This window comes from Triticum urartu, chromosome 3 (assembly GCF_003073215.2).
Source record: "Triticum urartu cultivar G1812 chromosome 3, Tu2.1, whole genome shotgun sequence".
NCBI lineage: Eukaryota > Viridiplantae > Streptophyta > Magnoliopsida > Poales > Poaceae > Triticum > Triticum urartu.
In genome coordinates, this window is record NC_053024.1 from 49,343,839 (window position 1) to 49,363,476 (window position 19,638).

Genomic DNA, 19,638 nt, shown 5'->3' on the forward strand with positions numbered 1-19,638 from the left:
CTTTAGTCCCGGTTGCCGAACCGGGACAAATGGGCCTTATGAACCGGGACAAATGGGTCTTTTTCTACTAGTGTTATGTGACCTCATGATATCTTAGTATAAATCATGAAATTTAATGGCATGCATCATCTTAATTAAGAATTAAAATGAGATCCATCGGCGTTAGCACTCATGACAATATTTTTATAGAAGAATACAATTGTTTTCCTTTTACTCGAGCAATCTCTATATGGTAGGAATATATTATAAATTCCTACTTTCCAATTCTGGTGTTTCCTATTTTTCTAACCGTTACCAAATATGAGTGCAGATGACTTCATAGATGACCTATTACCTCGTTTAATCTATACCCTTGGATCGAAAATAATGAAGAGTTGCTAATATAAGTGCGGGTGACCTCATAGATGACTTATTACCTCGTTCAATCCAGACCCTTGGATCGTAAATAATGGGCAGTTACCAAATATGAGTGCGGGTGACCTCATAGATGACATATTACGTCGTTCAAGCCAGACCCTTGGATCGTAAATAATGGACAGTTACCAAATATGAGTGCGGGTGACTTCATAAATGACCTATTACGTCATTCAATCTAGACTCTTGGATCGAAAGTAATGGACGGTCCATAATAGTTCTGGCCATCTTAAAATTTCTACTATTATAAATAACGAGAACAACAATATGCCTTCCTCAATCCACACACACACGGCGCACTCTAGCACCATACTACGTACGTGACCCAGCGCCGTTTCACAGGCCATGGATTCACCGCTGCCGTTCCTGGTCGCGATGTCGTCGTTGCTCCTGATCCTAGCCGGCCTGTACATGACGCGCCTCGGCCTGCTCGGCAAGAGGCGCCGGAGCTACCCACCCGTCGCCGGCACCATGCTCCACCAGCTGCTCAACTGGGGCCGCCTGCCGGAGTACATGACGGAGCTCTCCCGCAGGTACCGCACCTTCCGCATGCTCACTCTGACCTGCAGTTCCGTCCACACCGTCGACCCGGCCAACGTCGAGTACATTCTCCGGACCAACTTCGCCAACTACGGCAAGGGGACGATGACCCATAACACGATGGAGGACCTCCTCGGCGACGGGATCTTCAACGTCGACGGCACCAAGTGGCGTCACCAGCGGAAGGTCGCCAGCTTCGAGTTCAGCACCCGAATGCTCCGGGACTACAGCAGTGGCGTGTTCCGCGACATGGCTGCCCAGCTCGCGGGCATCGTGGCCGCCGCCGCGGCTGCCGGGGAGAGGTTGAGCATGGAGGATCTGTTCATGCGGTCGACGCTGGACTCGATTTTCAAGATTGGGTTCGGGGTCAACCTGGGCGCGCTCTCCGGATCCAACGAGGAGGGTGCGGCGTTCGCCAGGGCGTTCGACAACGCCAGCGAGCAGGTGCTGTACCGGTTCTTGGACCCGCTGTGGAAGGCCAAGAGGCTCCTCAACATCGTGTCGGAGGCGGCCATGAAGCGGTCGGTGGGCACCATCGATGACTTCGTGTACACCGTCATCGACAAGAAGATCGAGCAGATGGACAGAGATGGACAAGAATTCGTAAGCGAGCTTCGATTCCCCTTACAACATTTTCCCGGTGGCGGCAAATTAGTGGTGACATTTCTTGATTTTGGCAGGCCAAGAAACAGGACATACTGTCGAGATTCCTGCTGGAGAGGGAGAAAGACCCCGGCTGCTTCGACAACAAATACCTGCGGGACATCATACTCAACTTCATGATCGCCGGCCGCGACACCACGGCGGGCACTCTGTCGTGGTTCCTCTACGTCCTGTGCAGAGACCAGCGCATCCAGGACAAGATCGCGAGGGAGGTGCGGGAGGCCACCACCGGCGACCACCAGAACGTGGGCGGCGTGCAAGAGTTCACGGCGTGCCTGACCGAAGATGCCATCGGCAGCATGCACTACCTCCACGCCGCGCTCACGGAGACCCTCCGGCTGTACCCGGCGGTGCCCACCGTGAGTTGACCCTGATCATCCGCATTTGTGTTTCCATTTGTCTCACGACTGGGGAAGTGATTATTGGTTGTTGCATCGCAGGATGTCAAATGTTGCTTCTCAGATGACACGTTGCCGGACGGGCACACCGTGAGGAGAGGGGACATGGTGAACTACCTGCCGTACGCGATGGGCCGGATGAAGTTCCTGTGGGGCGACGACGCTGAGGAGTTCAGGCCGGAGAGGTGGCTCGACGACGACGGTGTGTTCGTCCCGGAGAGCCCCTACAAGTTCACCGCTTTCCAGGTAATTAAATCATCTATTTTCAAGGACCAATAAACTACGACATGATCCAGAATTCACGTGTATGTATGTTTGTCCTCTTGTTCAACCTAGACGGGGCCTCGGATCTGTTTAGGAAAGGAGTTCGCGTATAGGCAAATGAAGATATTTTCAGCAACTCTTCTCTACCTCTTCAGATTTGAGATGTGGGAGCGCGACTCGACGGTGGGGTATCGCCCAATGCTCACGCTTAAAATGGACGGCCCGCTCTGTGTTCGCGCGTCGCCCCGGCGATCAACCGGAAACTAGCAGGATTGTGCTGCTATAAGAAGTCTAGTCTCAAAATGTGCGCATGTTCCCTTGTGCTGTTGTGCGGAGCTTTGATAATACTAGATCATCAAAGACGTGTGTTGCTACGCACGTTTATTTTGACATTATGATATTAGTGATGATGAATTCATATGCAAGAATAATTTTTTTATTATGCGATATAATTATAACACCCATGAAACATGTCCTTTTACCTGTGTTTTGGCACCTGATATTCATCTGATGGTTTTGTACATTTGTGCCTGTTTATTTTTGATCCGAGCAGGTTCACTATTGATGGAGAAAACATATGTTCATTAATATATTTTCTGTAGGAATATGTTAGATGGTAATAAGGTCGGTAGCTTTTGATTTTGTATAAGAATAGAAAGGGTTCTAAATCCTGACAAATCTAGGACAAGCTTTTTGGGACCAAAGAAGTAGGGATGGCACACGCCGGGTTTGGTACGGATGGAGTTACCTCATACCCTTATCCATTCCTCTCGAACTTACCCATCACCCGTATCCATACCTGTAAAAGGGTACATCATCAGTACCCATACCCGTGAACCGGTACAATTTTCCTCCAATCACCCGACAGGTGAAATGGGTGCTCACGGGTAAAAATACTCCACATCAACTTGAGCAGCAATCAATCTATGCACAAATACATCATACCATCTATATACAAAAAAATTATAAGATCAATGCTTATATTCATAAAATCAAACACAAAATTGAAACTCACCAGTCGAAATATCCTTGCTCTTGTTCTTGTGCGTCGTGGCAGCAGAGGATCGACCATTGCGAAGCAGGCTAGGGCGAGGCGGACGGCTTGACGTTGTCGGCCGAGGACTTGGACCTTTCCTGGCTGGCGGAGACGGATGGCACCATCCAGGGTTAGGCTAGCTTGGGATCGGGGTAGTCGTGCCATGCTACTTGCCGTGGTCGTCGCCGCCCTGTGGCTCAGTCCGCGTGAGCAGGAGCTGCATCTTCTTCTCCCGGTCCTCGTTCTCGCGCGAGCTGTGATCCAAATTCCCAAGGTCCATGGCGTCCGAGCGGCTGAGGCGCTGGCGGCGGCTACTAACGATGGCTGAGGAGACGAGATGAGACGAGGAGATGAGGAGGAGATCAGTCTCCGATTATTCGAGGTGATCACGTATTCAAGTTCGCCCAGTCACCAATCACGTTATTCACGGAGAGAGATATATATGTATTCACGTTCACCCAAGCACCAATCACGTTATTCACGGAGAGAGAGAGAGATATGGGAGATTCATTTCCGTGTATGTGCCTACGTGGGCTACGGGATTAGATGTATTTTATGGGAAGTCAGATTAGCTAGCTAAATGATATGATGATTTGTCATTTTTTTTCTTTTGATGGCTGTTATGATGATGTCGGAGGTAGGTGACAGGTGTTTTTTTTTAAGGCAAAGCAAAGCTTTATAAGTCAACGGTGTCCGGATAAATCACCCGCAACACATACAGCCACTTGGGCGGGTACATCGGACTCCCATTCGACAGCCGAGTTTGCAGGACACAGACGACCAAGACCTGCTAGTTCATGAGCCGCGGAGTTAGCACTATGCCTACACCATTTTATTACATACTTAGAGAACCATAGTTTGAGCTGGTATTTTGTATCCTCAATCACGGCAACATACGCCGAAGAATCGACCTTGCGCACGTCCATTGCTTCTGCCAATAGCTGTGAATCCATCTCGAACTCCACTCGGATGATCCCCAAATCGGCTGCAAAGGAGACTGCGTTTGGAAGAGCCATTACTTCAGCCGCAAACGCATCTTGGATGAGCTCCAATCTTCCAGCCCGCGCACCCACCACGACGCCATCGCTTGTCCTAGCCACTGCTCCCCACCCTGCATGGTTTTCTCTCCATCAACATTGATTTTCACCATGTATTCCGCGGGTGGGCCGCCATATTTCAATGCACTGTGGCTTAGGTACCTGGATATATACCAGCACATACTCAAGTGTACAACTGCGTGTTCGTCTCGCAATGTCAGTTGCCGACACCCCAAGTTCCCCCTTTCTCAATTTATTCCTGGCACTCCACCACATCCACCAAAAAAGTCAGGATCTGCATGTGCTTTAGGGTATCTACCCTCCATAAATAGTCTAACATTGCATGCACAGATGAGATTGCTTCCAGCTCCCTTCTTTCATTCTCTAAGGCTAGATCTCTCCACACCTCCTTAACCGCTTTGCACTTGATGAACAAGTGTCCTCCATCTTCATCAGCTCGTCCACAAAAGAAGCATTTCGTGCCCTCCACTGCAAGGCCTCGCCTCTGCATATTCGTTAGCAAGGCTAGAGATTCATGCCTTAGTCTCCATGTAAACATCTAGACCGTTCTCGGGCATGGTAATGATACGTCTCCGTCGTATCTACTTTTCCAAACACTTTTGCCCTTGTTTTGGACTCTAACTTGCATGATTTGAATGCAACTAACCCGGACTGACGCTGCTTTCAACAGAATTGCCATGGTGTTATTTATGTGCAGAAACAGAAGTTCTCGGAATGACCTGAAACTCCACGGAGCATCTTTTTGAAAATAATAAAAAATACTAGCAAAAGATCAAGGCCAGGGGGCCCACACCCTAGCCACGAGGGTGGGGGCGCGCCTGCCCCCCTGGGCACGCCCCCTACCTCGTGGGCCCCCTGGAGCTCCTCCGACCTCAACCCCAACTCTATATATTCACTTTCGGGGAGAGAAAAAAGAGAAGGATTCATCGCGTTTTACGATACAGAGCCGCCGCCAAGCCCTAAAACCTCTCGGGAGGGCTGATCTGGAGTTCGTTCGGGGCTCCGGAGAGAGGAATCCGTCGCCATCGTCATCATCAACCATCCTCCATCACCAATTTCATGATGCTCACCGCCGTGCGTGAGTAATTCCATCGTAGGCTTGCTGGACGGTGATGGGTTGGATGAGATTTATCATGTAATCGAGTTAGTTTATTAGGGTTTGATCCCTAGTATCCACTATGTTCTGAGATTGATGTTGCTATGACTTTGATATGCTTAATGCTTGTCACTAGGGCCCAAGTGCCATGATTTTAGATCCGAACCTATTATGTTTTCATCAATATATGAGAGTTCTTGATCCTATCTTGCAAGTCTATAGTCACCTACTATGTGTTATGATCCGGCAACCCCGAAGTGACAATAATTGGGACCACTCCCGGTGATGACCGTAGTTTGAGGAGTTCATGTATTCACTATGTGTTAATGCTTTGGTCCAGTACTCTATTAAAAAGAGGCCTTAATATCCCTTAGTTTCCACTAGGACCCCGCTGCCACGGGAGGGTAGGACAAAAGATGTCATGCAAGCTCTTTTCCATAAGCATGTATGACTATATTCAGAATACATGCCTACATTACATTGATGAATTGGAGCTAGTTCTGTGCCACCCTAGGTTATGACTGTCACATGATGAACCGCATCCGGCATAATTCTCTATCACCGATCCATTGCCTACGAGCTTTTCATATATTGTTCTTCGCTTATTTACATTTCCGTTGCTATTGCTATAATCGCTACAAAATACCAAAAACATTACTTCTGTTATCGTTACCTTTTGTTACCGTTACCACTACTATCATAATACTTTGCTACTAAATACTTTGCTGCAGATATTAAGTTTTCAGGTGTGGTTGAATTGACAACTCAGCTGCTAATATTTGAGAATATTCTTTGGCTCCCCTTGTGTCAAATCGATAAATTTGGGTTGAATATTCTACCCCCAAAAACTGTTGTGATCCCTATACTTGTGGGTTATCAAGACTATTTTCTGGCGCCGTTGCCGGGGAGCATAGCTCTATTCTTTGAGTCACTTGGGATTTATATCTGCTTATCATTATGAAGAACTTGAAAGATCCAAGAACCAAGATTTATCCCACAACTACGAGGGGAGGTAAGGAACTGTCATCTAGCTCTGCACTTGATTCGCCTTCTGTTTTGAGTAAGCTTGCGACACCTAAACCTGCTTCTGCTATTGATTCTGATACGTCGCATGTTATTGATGATGCCACTTCTACTATGCATGATACTTATGATGAAACTACTTCTATGCTTCATACTACTATGCCACTTGGTGAATTTCTTGATGACCAACTTGCTAGGGTTAGAGAGAATGAAATTATTGAAACTTATAATATTGATGAAAGTGATGATGAAGACTCTCCCCCTAATAAATATGAATTACCTTTTGTGCCTGAGGGTTATGTTTTGGATGAAGAATCTGCTAGAGCTATTCTTGCTTGCAATGATAGATATGATCTAAAGAGGTTATTAGCTAAATGGAAGCAGCAATCCCTTAATGCTAGAATGAAACCTGACCCTGCTTGTGCTACTTCACCTATCTGTGTTACTGATAAGGATTATGAATTCTCTATTGATCCTGATATAATTACTTTGGTTGAATCTGATCCTTTTTATGGCTATGAATCTGGAACTGTTGTGGCACATCTTACTAAATTAAATGATATAGCCACCCTATTCACTAATGATGAGAGAACTCGCTACTTTTATATCCTTAAAATATTTCCGTTCTCATTAAAGGGTGATGCTAAGATATGACATTACAACAGGAACCCCCCTTTAGCAACACATTGATGTGTTGTCATACGTCCATATAGGTGTTGCTAAGGGCAACACCAACGGATTAATATGTGTTGCCGTTGGTGGCATTGGAAGGGTCTACAACAACACATATAGATGCATTGGTAAATGATGTGAATAAGTGTTGTACCATAGCAATGTATATAGTTATAGGTTATCAACACTTCATATGCGTTGGCGCATACAGTCCAGAAAAGGATTTTCAAAATGGGCATATACGATTATTACAATGCCAAGAGACATTGCCACATGGCATGAACAATTAATTTTACTTTATATATTGTCATCCATATTATTCAGTCAATGTTGATAGTGCATACGAACCAAAATGTAGTAAATAAAAATGTCTCATATATTAAATTGGCTTTGTTGCATTACAAACAACGCAATCCAAAGATTACAAGACTGAAACTATATAGTAGTGGTCTGATTCTCATCCTTGCAATCAGAGTCTCAGCCATTCTAAATATTAATGCTTCAAACATCGACTCTAGAGACGACATTCGAAAACATAATGTGAAGCTATTTAGAAGTAGCCCCGTTCTCGACCCTTCAGTCAATGTGAGACATGCATCATCAGTTTACCTGGCAATCTACAACAATAGAGAAAATACATCAGTAATGAGCCGTTAGATAAAATCAAGTTAATAGAGAAGTAAATCTTAGACGAGCAGCATACAAAGGATGCAATAATTAAGTTTGTCGCCTGACCAATAATTTTAAACCTTTTAGTGGTCTTATCAACAGATGACATTTTGCCAACATAGCATCAACTTGCACTGCTCAGAACTTATTAGCCAGTTTAACAACACCAGTCTTATATTCTAATCAGTACTTTAGTGTGCAGCAAGAGTAACATTCTCGTTTTGGTTTCCCAAGCTCTTCAAAATAATATAATGCCAACCTATTACATAAAAGAAAGTAGATGAGAAAGATTTTCTAACATAAGCAATTTAAAACCTGCAAAGAATCATCCATAACATAAATTTAATATGCAAAGAATCACGCATAACATACACTTGTTTGGTATTGTTCTTGGTCTGTAGTGACGAAAAAGGGCTGCCCCCTGCTTTATATTGTTCTTGGTCTGTAGTGAAAAGGAAGACATCTATTGCTTGTTCTATTCACTTTCTTCTGAAGCTTGAGCCCACCATACAAATTGCATCCTACAATAGTTAATAGAATAAGAAGGTGCACACAAATCAGGGGAGCGCACCATGTGTTCGAAGTAACAGAAGCTGCTTTGCTGTCCAAAGTGCTTCTTAAGGATCATCAAATTGTTGGTTGCAGAAGTCTAGGTTGAACACTTTTTGCTAAATAAGAGGTTGTGGTGTTATAAATTATAAGATCATTCTACAAAACAAAGACATCATAACTATTTCATTATGCGTAAGAGTAGGCCTTGCACAATTGCTTGTATTGTCTCCTCACTTTCTTATATTATATCAATATTGCATTTCCACGACAAGACTATTTTACAGATTAAATACAGAATATTGCTCAAAGCCTGAAAGTAGGTCCTTAAGTAAAAGATTCATAGTAAACTGTTTCCAGAAGCATATGTATGCAATTCTGCATGCATATATCAAGAACGGCGCTACTTTTGTTTAACACACAGCTGCAAAAAAAATAAAAAATCAAAGTGTGAAGTTAGGTCCTTGAGTAAAATAAGAAATTATACTACATAGTATTTCAGAAATATATGTGGGCATATGTATATCGAGAACAAAAACAGAACTTTTGATGTTTAATACAAACTGCAAAATATCTCAAAGCCTGAAGCTAGATCGTAAATTAAGGGGGAAAACGTAGTACGCTATTTTTCAGAATGCGTCAAAATTGCTTACATCTATCTGAGCTAATAGTCTTGACCTCATCCCCCTTGGTTCGCCTCTGCCTCCACTTCCAATCTGATCCTGGGACACGACAATTCTACGATTAGTACTGTAAGTTGCATGACATGAGGATTGAGGAAGGTAGTGCAGCTGTGAGATGCTTACTACAGATGTGTACTTGCTGGTCTACTGAGAAGAGGAGGGCGAAAAAGAGAAGATAATGCAGGGGATGATCCTTCGCTTCTGTGGGGAGAGAATAAATCGTCCATTGGGTAGAAGATGTGCAGGGAAGGCGCTGGAACAATTATCCACCCACAACTCCGACTCAAGCTCGATCGAGGTAATTGATCATGGATTCATGGTTACATTCAGGAAGATTAATTGAGTTACCTACACGTCCTGCGCATTGACGTCGAGGTGCTCGGCGATGAGGAATCTGAACTTGGAGGAGTGGAGGTTGGTGACAGAGCCAATCACGCGGCATGCTGGGAACACGAAGGTCTTCCATGCGAGGTATGTGAGCACGTCAATGGGGTTGCGGACGACGAGCTGCAGCGCCTCTGTGGCGTGGTCGGTCACGTTGCCACCGTGGTGGCATTCCTTGGCAGCAACGACACGCAGAAGGCTCGCCCGGCTGCGGCGCAGCGAGGTGGAGAGAGGGCGGCGACAGACGACTGCTAGGTGGAGAGAGAGATGGCGCCTCGAGGAATATGAGCTTTCCATCGGCGGCGAGGTTCGTGACGAGTGGAGGCGTGATGGGGAAGATGGAACCGTGCGCGTGGTGATCAGGTAGATGAGGGGCAGATTTTGTGGAACAACCGAGCAGTTTCAGTTTTTTATTTTTTAGATGGAGGAGGGAAATCGTTGACGTGGGAAAAATGGAGGGAAATAAGAAGAAAAAATGGCGGGACTGAATTTTCGGTGACCTTTTAACAAATTTTTTCTGAATAAACTGGTTAACTAATTGACATATGAGTCTTAGAAAAAAACTAATTGACATGTGAGTCTCAGAAAAAAAAACCAATTGACATGTTAAGAGAAAGGAAAATGTGAGGAAAAATAGATACTCGAAGGGAATAAGAGATGTGAAAACATAGTTCTTGGTGCTTCTAGTTAAAACTAAGATTATTTTAAATTCTTTGAAAATTGTTTAAATTATTACATTACAAATATTACGAAAATTTAAAAACTGCTCAAATGAAGAGCAAATAAAGACAACTAACTTGAAGAAGATACTCCCTACATACTTGTACTAAATCGAAGAAACTTATTTTGGGATGTAGGAAAAAATAGGATAGATAAATAGATCTTTATATCGTTTTTAAGGTCCTTTATATCACTTAAAAGGAAGATAAAAGAGTTATTAGTTGTTTATGTCATAGTTGCCCCATGCCAGTTGTCCAGTTGTGGCCAAAGTTGACAAGGTCATTGATGTCACCATCACCAGCCACCCTAATGGCTATCGTTGTTGCAGTCGGTCCAGCCCTTAGGGTTTGGAATGGAAGAGGTTTAATACGATCATAAGCAGGGAGAGTGCCAGGGAGCAGATAATATGTGGCTTTGAGGTGGAGGTTTGAAAGGAAGACAATACGACAAATTTGAGGGGCAACACTAGATTAGGGGGGTGTCGATCGGGGACGCAGGGACGGCGGCAATGGCGGGTAGGTCCGGGGTGGCTGCGGGATGGCATAGTAGAATGTGTGCGCTGCGAGAGGTGGCATGGCGATGGGGGGACGGGCATCTGCTATGGTAATAATTGGAACTTAGTAGTAGCATGGGGCATCGAAGACGCGCTACTACTAAGCACAACTGTTGTAGCGCGGCCTCTGGCAGACGCGCTACAACTACGAGCGGCCCACTAGTTGGCCCCGTCTATCCGTATTAGTAGCGCGTGGTTGCACCTGCGCTACAGCTATCAAATTAGTAGTAGTGCAGGCTTTACACCCCGCGCTACTACTATGGCTTGTCCCAGGGGACGGTGGGACCACTTAGTAGTAGCGTGGGTCGTTTGTGGCCATGGTACTACTATGACCTACCAGTAGCGTGTTTTTTCACCCTGCACTACTACTAATTAGCAGTACTGCGTTTCAAATAACCCGCGCCACTACTAAGTGGTTACCTATAGGGGGTTTTCGTAAAAGTGTGTTTCTTACCTCGGTGGTCTCCAGAGACCAATCTGGTCGCTAATGAGATATCTTTTACTAGTGACCATTCGCTCTTCCTGACGGTAGAGAGAGGGTACTGCTTGTAAGTTTTTTCTGTTTCTCCCTAAAGGGGTCCCTGACATTGCCTTTATATTCCTGGTGAAGCTTAGGTTACAAAGTCTAGGTTCTTGGCTCCCTAAGGCATATTACAGGCTTCCAATGATGTGGCTATAGGTTCCCGAAGGAGGTTGGGTACCTCATTTAGATCCCGATCAGTGGATCCATCGTCAATGATGAACATTTTTCAAAATATTCCTTTAAAATGTGTGAAAGTTTTTAAAAATTCCATGAACTTTTCTATATACACGATTCTACGATGAATAGTTAAATTCACTTTGATTTTCTCAAAATGCACAATCAATGTCTTCGAAAAACATGATGAACCTTTTTTTAATACACGCTAAACATTTATGTACTAAATGATTTTTGTAAATACACATCGATTTTTTAATACACAGATTTGTCACTTTTTATATGGGTGAACACTTTAAACTTCCATGCAATTTTTCAAAAAGCATGAAAACATTTTAAAATAATATATATTTTTTATTTACCTGAGAAAATTCAATTATTATTTTTGGCCTATTTAAATAAAATTGGAAACATAAAATTATTTTATTTCTTATGGCTTGATTTCTAATGAACATAAAACTAGCAGACATTTTTTAGTGAAACGTAAAAGTAGCAAGTACAACTACTTCGTACAAGTAGCATTATGTTTTGAGAATTTGTACATGTACCAATTTTTTTGAGTAAAGTCAACTTATTTTTGTACTAGAATTGAGTACAAATAACAACTTTTTTCAGGGGAGTATAAATAATCTTTATTTTTTTGAGAATAGACATTAAAGTTTAATCAACAGCGGCTCGATTCAGCGCACAGTGGGCCCTTGCTTTCTAAGGCCCAATTGAGTGGAGTTCGTTAATTGCTCACAGTGGGGAACATACACATAGGTGGAACAATCAAGCACGTTCTCTACTTATACCTGTTGGTTAGCTTCTTTTTCTACCGAGCCTGAGGTTACAGGTTCGAGTACTTGGTTTGCCATATTTTATTATTACTTGTATGGATGATGTCAGAATTTTAGAAATATAACAACTTTTTAGATTTAGATATAAATAGTTTCATTTATCTTTACAACACATAGCCCACTAAAAAACGGTTCAGCCTTCATATATTCATGGATGTCATGTGTGTAAATGGCAACGCATAGAGTGCATCAGATAGCATCTGTTGTCCCTTATATCTTCAACAACACATAGACTTCCCAACGCATATATGCGTAGCTATGGCAGCTTCGTCGCAACACATCACTAGAACGTTGCAAAATATGTGTTGCTAAAGGGTGGTTCCTGTTGTAGTGTGGTTTAATTCTCTTGATCCTGGTTGTGTGCGTAGTCCCCAGGATATGATTTATTACTTCTCTGCTAAATATTTCACTGCTCATAAGAAACAAGCTGCTTTAAGGGATATATATAATTTTGTGCAACTTGAAGAAGAGAGTCTCCCACAAGCTTGGGGGAGGCTTCTCCAATTACTTAATGCTTTGCCTGATCATCCTCTTAAGAAAAATAAAATACTTGATATCTTTTATAATGGACTAACCGATACTTCCAGAGATTACCTGGATAGTTGTGTTGGTTCTGTTTTCAAGAAAAGAACACTCGATGAAGCTGAAATTCTATTAAATAATATGTTGACTAATGAAAATAATTGGACACTTCCTGAGCCTATTCCTAAACCAACTCCGAAGAAGAGAGGTGTTCTATTTCTCAGTCCTGTAGATATGCAAGAGGCAAAGAAATCCATGAAAGAAAAGGGTATTAAAGCTAAAGATGTTAAGAATTTACCTCCTATTGAAGAAATACATGGTCTCAATTTACCGCCTGTCAAAGAAATGCATAATTTTAATCCATCTCCTATTGAAGAAATACATGATCTTGATAACCCGACACAGGTAGTAAAGGTAAATTCTCTCTATAGATATGATAAAGCTGAAACCCCATTTACTAAGTTTGCTAGCCCATGCTTAGATGAGTTTGATAAATTTATGGTTAAGCAAGAAGACTTCAATGCTTATTTTGGTAGAGAATTAAAACGTAGTGCTGATATGCTTGAGCACTTGGGTGATTATATGGCTAATGTCAAAGGTGAACTTAAACTTATTAGTAAACATGCTTCTATGGTTACCACTCAAGTAGAACAAGTACTTAAAGCTCAAAATGATTTGCTTAATGAATTGAATAGTAAGAATAATGATAATGATGTTAGATTTATGACTAGAGGTGGTAAAATGACTCAGGAACCTTTGTATCCTGAAGGCCACCCTAAGAGAATTGAGCAAGATTCTTCAAGAAATAATATAGATGCACCTAGTCCTTCCAAAAGGAAGAAAACGAAAAATGATAGGACTTTGCATGCTTCTAGTGAACCTGTTAATGATACACCTGAGAATCCAAATGATATTTCTAGTTCTGATGCTGAAACACAATCTGGTAATGAACCTGAAACTAGTGATAATGTTAATGATAATGTTCATGTTGAGGCTCAACCTAGCAATGATAATGATATAGAAATTGAACATGTTGTTGATCTTGATAACCCACAATCAAAGAATCAATGTTATGATAAGAGAGACTTTGTTGCTAGGAAACATGGTAAAGAAAGAGAACCATGGGTTCAGAAACCCATGCCTTTTCCTCCCAAACCATCCAAGAAAAAGGATGATGAGGATTTTGAGCGCTTTGCTGAAATGATTAGACCTATCTTTTGCATATGCGATTAACTGATATGCTTAAAATGAATCCTTATGCTAAGTACATGAAAGAAATTGTTACTAATAAAAGAAAGATATCGGAAGCTGAAATTTCCACCATGCTTGCTAATTATACTTTTAAAGGTGGAATACCGAAGAAACTCGGAGATCCAGGAGTACCCACTATACCATGCTCCATTAAAAGAAACTATGTTAAAACTGCTTTATGTGATCTTGGAGCCGGTGTTAGTGTTATGCCTCTCTCTTTATATCGTAGACTTGATTTGAATAAGTTGGCACCTACTGAAATATCTTTGCAAATGGCTGATAAATCAACTGCTATACCTGTCGGTATTTGTGAGGATGTGCCTGTTGTGGTTGCAAACGTTACTATTTTAACGGACTTTGTTATTCTTGATATTCCCGAGGACGATAGTATGTCTATTATTCTTGGAAGACCCTTTTTGAATACGCAGGGGCTGTTATTGATTGCAACAAAGGCAATGTCACTTTTCATGTTAATGGTAATGAGCATACGGTACACTTTCCGAGGAAACAACCTCAAGTCCACAGTATCAATTCTATTGGAAAAATTCCATCAATCATTTTTGGAGGTTTTGAATTTCCTCTTCCTACTGTCAAGAAGAAATATGATATTCTTATTGTTGGGGATGTGCATATCCCCGTTGAGGTAACCTAGTGTTATTCGAAAATTCTCCGGTTCCATGTTATTCGGAATGAGTTTGTTAACAAGACTTGATCAACCTTGTTAATGGATTCCTTTTGATGATCATGAGATGGATGAATTTAGAAAACACAACTCTCTGCACCCTCCTTTTACTTTCTGTTATTTATATTAAATAATATAAAAATAGTATTTTCTGTCTGTTATCTGAATTATCCGTGCAATATAAAAATACCCCGAAAATAAAAGTTCTCCAAATGCACTGAAATTTAAATATGATTTTTTTCTGAAATATTTGAGAATATTTGGCACTGAGAACACAGCGGGGGGGGGCATCCACCTGGCCACGAGGGTGGAGGGCGCGCCCTACCCCCTGGGTGCGCCCCCTGCCTCCTGGGCCCACAGTGGCCCTCCTCCACTTATTCCTACACCCACACACTCCTTCTTCCTCCCACAAACACCATTATCCAGTTCAAACCCAAGTCCAAGCTCATTTTGCTGCCATTTTCGATCTCCTTGCTCAAAGCACCTCTCACAAAATTGCTTGGGGGGATTGTTCCTTGGTATGTGACTCCTCCATTGGTCCAATTAGTTTTTGTTCTAGTGCTTTATTCATTGCATATTTTTGCTGCTTAGGTGACCCTGTTCTTGAACTTGCATGTCAAATTTATGTGGTCAAAAGTAGTTTTGATGCATGATATTGCCTCTAGGCACTTATATGAGTAGTTGCTATCAATATTGTTGAGTTTGGTTCACTTTTATTTTGAAGTTACTAAAATTTCAGAAATTTTTCAGAGGAAGAAATATGTTTAGGAAAATGTACCAAGGTGGTCCTTCAAGGAAGCAAGGACTCAGGCTTGAAATGCGTGATGCTGACGATGAGCCACCAAGGGACGCCCTAGTGCAGCCTTGTGAATGGCCTTCAGAGGACTTCATGGATCGAGCAGGAATTAAGGAAGAATTTAACGCATATTTGCGTAACCCTGATCTATTGAGCTTCGAGGAAGAAAAATGCCGTCAGTACCACTATCTCACTAGCTCCTTTGTGAGGAGGTTTGAATTTTCATCTTCACGTAATTCTCAAACTGTCTTGTTTGATCTTTATGAAAATTCTTACACTATGGACTTAGAGGACTTCACCACTGCTTGCAAACTTCCACAATGGGGTAGTACTAGTGAACCTCGCAGATCTGAATTTAGAGATTTTCTTGCTAGTATAACTGTGGGGGAATCTAGAGATATAGCACAAGCTACCATAGGGAGCATTCATTTTCCTGCTATACGTTATTTTGCTCTCTTCATAGGTAGATGCATTAATGGTAAAGATGAAGCATGTCACATGTGTGTCCCTGACCTTAGTATTCTTAGGAGTGCTGTGTTAGGAGATAAATCTTATAATTTGGGAGCCATTATTGCACGAATGTTGCATCTTAATAGATTTAATGCAGATTTCTTTGGTGGAATTTATGCAACCCGCATAGCTAATTTTCTTGGTATAACCATACGTGAGGATGATATTGAGTTGCCTCCTGCTTATTTGGATTATGAGGCTATGATTCGTCATCAGTTTGTTGAGAGGAACGATCAGTTCCTCCAGTACCGACTAATCTTTGACAGACGACGCACCTATCACGTCGCTCTCCCTGCTTCTACTTTCTTTGACTTTCAGGCAAAAGGGAGATATTCTATAATTAGAGAGGAGACGAAAGACTATAAGAGGAGAGCTGAGATAGCTCGCCTCCAGGCTGCAGCCCACGATGCAATGACTGCTGCATCTCAGTACGACCCCAACTACAACTTTGGATATTCGCCAGGCCATCCGTGGCCATGGACCAACTTAGGCCAAAAGCCTAACCTTGGGGGAGTACGTATTTCTCACCGAAATTACATTCATGTTCACACACTCATTGCTAGATGTTGGTGCTCATACTTTTTCATTGTAATATCCATGCTACTTTATTTTCCCTTTTTATGCTTTATTTTTGTGTGCTTAATAAACCTTAAGAAAAACCAAAAAAATTAGTTGTAGCTTTTATCTAGTTTTAATTTCCATGCTTGTAGTAGTAATTAAAAAGAAAACCCAAAAAGATTTCATGTTCTTCTTTTGCTTGTTGGGAGCTTTCCCGTGTAAATAGTTTTATTTCTTTTCTTTTCTTTGGGGTCGATAGGAGAAGACCATAATTAAATTGTTGAAGTGGCTCTTATATGCATTATTGTGGACCTGACAAAAGAGCCCATATTGCCTTGTCTTCTCCTGTTTATTGAATGCTTGCAGATTCCAGCTTAGTCCAATGCACGTGCACTATTATTATTATCCACATCGTTCGGTCGTGCAAGTGAAAGGCAATTATGACGATATATGATGGACTGATTGAGATGAGAAAAGCTGGTATGAACTCGACCTCTCTTGTTTTTGTAAATATGATTAGTTAATCGTTCCTGATTCAGTCTATTATGAATAAACATGTTTGCAATGACAATTAGAGATCATAGTTTCTTATGTCATGCTTAATTAGCTAGGAGCTTATAATGGTTTACCTTGCGTGTCAACATGCTATTAAAATGGTTGTGATGTGGTATGATAGGGTGGTATCCACTTTTGAATGATTCGAGTGGCTTGACTTGGCACATGTTCACGCATGTAGTTAAAACAAAATCAACATAGCCTCTATGATATTTATGTTCATGGTGGATTATATCCTACTCATGCTTGCATTCGGTGTTGATTAATTTTAATGCATGTTCATGACTGTTGTCGCTCTCTAGCTGGTCGCTTCCCAGTCTTTTTCTAGCCTTCACATGTACTAAGCGGGAATACTGCTTGTGCATCCAGTCTCATAAACCCAAAGTTATTCCATATGAGTCCACCATACCTACCTATATACGGTATCTACCTGCCGTTCCAAGTAAATTTGTATGTGCTAAACTCTAAATGTTCAAATAAACATTCTGTTTCGTATGCTCGAATAGCTCATGTATCAACTAGGGCTGTATGTATCTTCCATGTTAGGAAGGTTATTCTCAAGAGGAGTTGACTCCACTCCTCACTCACGAGAAAATGGCTGGTCACCAGGATGCCCAGTCCCATGCTTTATGCAAATCAAATCAAAATAATTGCAAACAAAACTCCCGCTGGGATTCTTGTTAGTTGGAGGCACTCGTTGTTTCGAGCAAGCCATGGATTGATGCTTGTTGGTGGAGGGGGAGTATAAACTTTACCATTCTATTTGGGAACCGCCTATAATGTGTGTAGTATGGAAAATATCGCCATCTCTTGGTTGTTATGTTGACAATGAAAGTATACTGCTCAAAATATTATTCATCTCTATTTCAAAACCGAGCTCTGGCACCTCTACAAATCCCTGCTTCCCTCTGCGAAGAGCCTGTCTATTTACTTTTATGTTGAGTCATCACCCTCTTATTAAAAAGCACTAGTTGGAGAGCACCGCTGTCATTTGCATTTATATCTTTTAGTTTACATTGAGTATGACTTGACTGGATCTCTTTTACCATGAATTACAATGTCTAGTCAGTCCTTGATCTTTAAAGGTGCTCTGCATTTATGTTTTGCGGTCTCAGAAAGGGCTAGCGAGATACCATCTTGTTATATCATATTATGATTGTTTTGAGAAAGTGTTGTCATCTGAGATTCATTATTAGTGCTCGCTAGTTGATTATGCCATTGATATGAGTAAACAAGAGACCTAAGCGTTATTGTGAATATGTTTAGTTTATAATCTTTGCTGAAAATTTGAATGCTGGCTTTACATATTTACAACAACAAGAGCAAACAGAGTTTGTAAAAGTTTTTCTTTATCACTTTCACTTTGTCAACTGAATTGCTTGAGGACAAGCAAAGATTTAAGCTTGGGGGAGTTGATACGTCTCCATCGTATCTACTTTTCCAAACACTTTTGCCCTTGTTTTGGACTCTAACTTGCATGATTTGAATGGAACTAACCCGGACTGACGTTGTTTTCAGTAGAATTGCCATGGTGTTATTTATGTGCAGAAACAAAAGTTCTCGGAATGACCTGAAACTTCACCGAGCGTCTTCTTGGAAATAATAAAAAATACTAGCAAAAGATCAAGGCCAGGGGGCCCACACCCTAGCCACGAGGGTGGGAGCGCGTCTGCCCCCTGGGTGTGCGCCCCTACCTCGTGGGCCCCCTAGAGCTCCTCCGACCTCAACCCCAACTCTATATATTCACTTTCAGGGAGAAAAAAAGGAGTAGGATTCATCGCATTGTACGATACGGAGCCGCCGCCAAGCCCTAAAACCTCTCGGGAGGGCTGATCTGGAGTTCGTTCGGGGCTCCGGAGAGGGGAATCCGTCACCATCGTGATCATCAACCATCCTCCATCACCAATTTCATGATGCTCACCGCCGTGCGTGAGTAATTCCATCATAGGCTTGCTGGACGGTGATGGGTTGGATGAGATTTATCATGTAATCGAGTTAGTTTTGTTAGGGTTTGATCCCTAGTATCCACTATGTTCTGAGTTTGATGTTGCTATGACTTTGCTATGCTTAATGCTTGTCACTAGGGCCCGAGTGCCATGATTTCAGATCTGAACCTATTATGTTGTCATCAATATATGAGAGTTCTTGATCCTATCTTGCAAGTCTATAGTCACCTACTATGTGCTATGATCCGGCAACCCCGGAGTGACAATAATCGGGACCACTCCCCGGTGATGACTGTAGTTTGAGGAGTTCATGTATTCACTATGTGTTAATGCTTTGGTCCGGTACTCTATTAAAAGGAGGCCTTAATATCCCTTAGTTTCCACTAGGACCCCGCTGCCACAGGAGGGTAGGACAAAGATGGCATGCAAGCTCTTTTCCATAAGCACGTATGACTATATTCGGAATACATGCCTACATTACACTAATGAATTGGAGCTAGTTCTGTGTCACCCTAGGTTATGACTGTTACATGATGAACCGCATCCGACATAATTCTCTA

At 42.2% G+C, this 19,638-nt stretch overlaps 1 pseudogene; it reads left to right on the forward strand.

Moving 5' to 3' along the window:
• Positions 1 to 745: 745 nt before the first annotated feature.
• LOC125547902 lies at positions 746 to 2,735 on the forward strand (annotated as a pseudogene).
• Positions 2,736 to 19,638: the final 16,903 nt, after the last annotated feature.